At 34.5% G+C, this 5000-nt stretch overlaps 1 long non-coding RNA gene across 1 annotated transcript in view; it reads right to left on the bottom strand.

Annotated features, from left to right (window-relative positions):
* Positions 1–2587: 2587 nt before the first annotated feature.
* LOC135208991 (uncharacterized) overlaps positions 2588–5000 on the bottom strand; it is a 36119-nt gene continuing 33706 nt past the window's right edge. Inside the window, exon 4 of the long non-coding RNA XR_010313274.1 lies at positions 2588–2688. This is a non-coding gene — a long non-coding RNA (uncharacterized LOC135208991). The remainder of the gene's footprint in view (positions 2689–5000) is intronic.

Here is a 5000-nt window from a genome sequence, read left to right as displayed (position 1 = left end):
TATATATATATATATATATAATATATTTATATATATATTATACATATATAAATATATATATATATATATATATATATATATATATTTTATATATATATAAATATATATAATCTCTCTCTCTCTCTCTCTTTTTCTCTTTCCAACAACTTGAATTTGAACTCAGGGACCCCTGAGGGCTTGTTCCATATGAACAGGTTTCATTTTCTAAATAATAATAATAATAATAATAATAATAATAATAATAATAATAATAATAATAATAATAATAATAATAGCTACACGAACGTCCCGTTGCTACTTTTACTAACAAATGCTATTATCATTATAAATCTTTACCTGTCTGGCGGAAATTCTTGACCCATTTAAGACGGGACGAGCCCAAGTTAGGCATCTAGTCTGTCGATGAGACATTTTTGGTATACGAGAGGCACACTACGTACGTACGTACGTACGTACGTACCCTTCGTAGTATACGTCAGGGTTTTCCCAAATGACGACGGAGTACACGAAATTACCCATGGCCGCGGGAAACCCTTAAGTGCACAGCGTGTTTATGGTGATTTATAATTAGAGAGAGAGAGAGAGAGAGAGAGAGAGAGAGAGAGAGAGAGAGCCTACAAAGCGGAGCAATATCGTTAGTGGATTCCAATCAAGTCATAAAATTTATTGAAGAGAGAGAGAGAGAGAGAGAGAGAGAGAGAGGCAATCTCATGTTTGAATTCAAATCACGTGACCAAACTATTTAAATTCTTGATAATGTTTCAACTAGACTAACTACATTGCTAAGATTCCTCGTATTGTAATATACCTCAGCTGGTCTGCATAAGCACGAGACAATACATAAACAGACAAATAAATAAATGGAAAAATAAATAAATAAATAAAGTAACACGAATAAAATTTGACACAGCAAAAGCTGAGAGAAAAAAAAAGACTGAATCATGAAGTCACCTCTGCTATCAGGCAGACCCGGTAACGCCTGTCGGGATACCTTCTCCTACATCGCTAAAAATAGCAGTGATCCCTAGTCGGGCAGTTTCTCATTCTTCGCTTTTATCTAGCTTTGGAATTCTCCTCTTATTTCTGTTTTCCTGGTCCTTCTAAGTTATCACTTCTTATGGGGCGTCTATCTCTGTCTTTGATAGTTAAGTTCACACTATTTCAATTTTGATATTTCAACAAATCTGTTTCTCACTGATTATTAATTCATAGATTTTTTTCACTTTTAACATATTTATTTATTTACCGGAAATTCATTTTCAAGTTTTTTTATTTAGTTTTTTATTTTATCAGATTCATTCCTTTACCTGAAATTCATTTTGAAGTTTTTATTTAATTCTTTTTATTTTAACGGATTTATTCCATTACGGAAATTTATTTTCAAGCTTTTCTATTTATCTTTTTAATTATAACAGATTTCTCTCTTTAAAAGAAATTCATTTTGATTTTTTTTATTCTAACAGATTTATTCCTTTAACGGAAATTTATTTTGAATTTTTTTTTCATTTTTTTTTAAAGATTTATTCCTTTACCTGAAATTTATGTTGATTTTTTTTCAATTTAGTTTCTTTAACAGTTATTCCTTTACCGCAAATTCATTTTGAAGTATTTTTTATTTTATTTTAACAGATTTATTCCTTTACAGGAAATTTATTTGAAGTTTTTAAGACCTTTCAGTTATTGTGACTCACAAAGTAATTTTGATAAAACGCTCCTTGCAGAAAAAACATATAAAAACGTCACATTCAGACATGATATTACTGATGCCGTTAATAAAAGTCTGAATGAACATGTCTTAATTTCTACATTAAAACAGCTACATAAATTTGAAAAAAAAACTTCACTAAAATTAAACAAATTATAAAAAAACAATTAAAAATCGATGCTATAGAATATATATATTATATATATATATATATATATATATATATATATATATATCTATATATATATATATATATATATATATATATATATATATATATATATACATATATATATATATATAATAATAATTTCAAAATATTTTAATAAAATGAAATAACGGCTTAACAAAGGCAATTCCAAAATCGATGCCACAGAAAAAATATCTGTAAATATAACATAAAAAAAACGAATGTTATCTTCAGTAAAAATAAATAATAGCTGGACAAAAAAAAACAATTCATAGTAGTAGCTGAACTTCAAAGAAGCAATTCAAAAATCGATGCTATAGGACAAAAGTAATGGATAAACCTCTATAAACATAACATAAAAATCTGAATATTCTTCTCAATAAAAATTAGTTAATAGCTGAACTTAACAAAAGCAATTAAAAAATCGATGTTATGGAAAATAAAATATTGGAAAAATATATATAACACAAAAACTGAATATTATTCTTAATAAAATCAAATAAATAGCTGTACAAAACGAAAGCACTTCAATAATCGACGCAATAGGGGAAAAAATATTTGAAAAAACTTACAAACTGCTATAAGGAAAACAAATATTGCAAAAAATGTGCAAACATAAGAACTGAATATCTGTGAGATATTATTCCAAAGATCAACTTCCGGCGGAACAGTAAAAACAGTACTTACCATCAACGGCTGTCTGTTCTAACACCTCCGGGGGCATCCTTTGGTACGCGTGGTCTATCTTGGTACCGTTTTGCACCTGCGCGTACCTCGACGTCGTCATGGTATACTGTCAAATGAAGGGATTTAGTTTTAGACGAAGGTGCTTACTGTATAGTGGTGCCTTTCTTTTCTTTATATATATATATATATATATTATATATATATTGGTTATATATATATATATATTAAATTTGGTTACTTGCATGACCTTTTAGGCGTTAGCCTGGAATATACCTCTGTACTCCATTCTCTCTCTCTCCTCCTTCTTCTCCCCTCTCTTCCTTCTTCTCTCTCTCGCTCTCTCCTCTCTCTCTCTCTCTCTCTCTCTCTCTCTCCAGCGTCAGAAACTTGCCTGAAGGTTTAAAGAAAAGGAATGTCGGGGTGAATTATTGACATCAATAAAAGAACACATAATAATAATAATAATAATAATAATAATAATAATAATAATAATAATAACACGAAGAGGAAGAAAATTACTCCCCTTTGGCCCCCCCACCCGCCCCCCCACAAAAAAAAACGTAAAAAAAGAAAAATTCCCCTCAATCCTCAGTGAACTGAACTAAACCAAATTACACGGACACCCTTTCCAAGTCTGTTTTGATAGGAACCCGGATAACAGCCAGGTCCCTTTCCAAACAGCTGTTCACGAGGAGCCATCAAACCTGAACTATAATATAGACAACTCATCAATCCTTCTCGGCAGTGAATCCGTCAATGCCTACCAACTTAAGCCTACGGCCTACCGGGGAAGGGTAAACATTTGCCTGTGCGTTGTCAGGAGGAGTATAATGACCTTGAGCCCGTACCAAGCCCAGTTTAAATAGGATAGGGCAGAATAGAATAGAATACAGGCCAAAGGCCAAGCGCTGGGACCTATGACGTCATTCAGCGCTGCAAGTGAAATTGACAGCAAGGTCTTTAAGGTGTAACGGGAGGAAAACCTCAAACAATTGTTAGAGAAGGTGGAAAGTCACATGGAAGAAAGAGACTATGAACGGAGGTACATCAAAAGGAATAGAAATAGCTTGCTGCAGCTAGGGGGGGTTGGCGAAGGGACGCTGCCAAGGAATGCCTACAGTGCACCACGTGAGTTTCACTGACAGCACTAACCCGCTGTACTGAGGATGTCCAGTTTAAAGATTTGCTTTGAATGCTAAGCACTGATAGTTATTCTGCTTTACAAGCCTAAGGATTTTGATACAAACGGTAATGGTTTACAATGAGGCACTAGAACTGCCTCCCTAGATAAGCAGGCCTTAGAAACCAGTGGCCTAGGAACCGTGAAACCAGAGCTTGAGAGAGAGAGAGAGAGAGAGAGAGAGAGAGAGAGCTGCAATGGCCACAAAATAAACTAATAAAGCGTATATTAGACACAAAGTAATAGGGATAAAATCCAGAGAGAGAGAGAGAGAGAGAGAGAGAGACTCACCCAAGTCATACGGGAAACAAAATACCAGGGACAAAGTCTCTGTCTCTCTCACCCCCTTTAGAGTCAGACATTCCTAGACAAAAATTCGCCCCTGCTGCTGAGGGAACACGCAGCAGCATAACCCCTGAGGAATGCAACTAGGGAACCCTTCCTTCCTTTAAAAGAATTAGTTTCGATAAATCCCTCCCCCATACTTGACACGAGGTCTTCCATATTTGACGCGATGTCTTCCATATTTGACACGGTCTTCCATATTTGAAACGATGTCTTCCATACTTGACACGAGGTCGTCCATATTTGACACGATGTCTTCCATACTTAACACGAGGTCTTCCATATTTGACACGATGTCTTCCATATTTGACACGATGTCTTCCATACTTGACACGAGGTCTTCCATATTTGACGCGATGTCTTCCATATTTGACACGGTCTTCCATATTTGACGCGATGTCTTCCATATTTGACACGGTCTTCCATATTTGAAACGATGTCTTCCATACTTAACACGAGGTCTTCCATATTTGACACGATGTCTTCCATACTTGACACAAGGTCTTCCATACTTGACACAAGGTCTTCCATATTTGACACGAGGAGAGTACATTTTACTTTTGAGAACCCTCAGATTCTGAGTGATGTCTGCTTTATACCTTGCAGGATATATATATGGTATTAATATAAATGGGCCTTTAACCAAGTTATAAAGTTTGGGTTAATGATACAGCCACAAATCTAGGTTTATTATTCTTTGGCCATTCGGTCTCAAGACGAAAAATCGGAAAACACAATAAACAAACGACAAAAAAAGGCGCCGAAGACGAGTTTTCTGTACAGTGTATGATGCTGTATAACCCGCGGCCCACGGGCCAGAAGTGGCCTGCCCCATATAGCGTTAAAAGACGAACGATTATAGCTAACTTTAACCTTGAATGTAATAAAAACGA

The sequence above is a fragment of the Macrobrachium nipponense genome, chromosome 37 (genome assembly GCF_015104395.2).
Source record: "Macrobrachium nipponense isolate FS-2020 chromosome 37, ASM1510439v2, whole genome shotgun sequence".
Taxonomy (NCBI): domain Eukaryota; kingdom Metazoa; phylum Arthropoda; class Malacostraca; order Decapoda; family Palaemonidae; genus Macrobrachium; species Macrobrachium nipponense.
Note: the sequence above shows the minus strand (reverse complement) of the source record. Positions and strands in the feature narration are given on the sequence as shown.